A 326-nucleotide genomic window follows, 5' to 3' on the forward strand; every position below is an offset into this window, starting at 1 on the left:
GACGCTTGTGGCGGTCCCGCCGCACCGCGGTACCCACGTACAGGTGCTGCAAACTGAGGTTTTCTCGGCATGCTCACGCTGCAACCCTCGGAGCTTAAACGCCCTTGTGAGGCAAACCCCTCCGACAGCGGGTGTTTCGGGTTTCTCCTGGCCTGCGACAGGAGTGGAGTGCGGAACGCAAGACAGGATCTCTGCAGGTGACCGGCCTGACAAACTCTTATCCTGATGGCAAACGGCACACGGAGCTTGAAGAGCATGGCCTGTTTCCCTCAGTGGTGGCTCCTGACTTCATGCTTTCAGCTAAAAGCACAAATTTCCAGGAGAGT

Source organism: Apaloderma vittatum, unplaced genomic scaffold, assembly GCF_000703405.1.
Source record: "Apaloderma vittatum isolate BGI_N311 unplaced genomic scaffold, ASM70340v1 scaffold3992, whole genome shotgun sequence".
Classification (NCBI taxonomy): Eukaryota; Metazoa; Chordata; class Aves; order Trogoniformes; family Trogonidae; genus Apaloderma; species Apaloderma vittatum.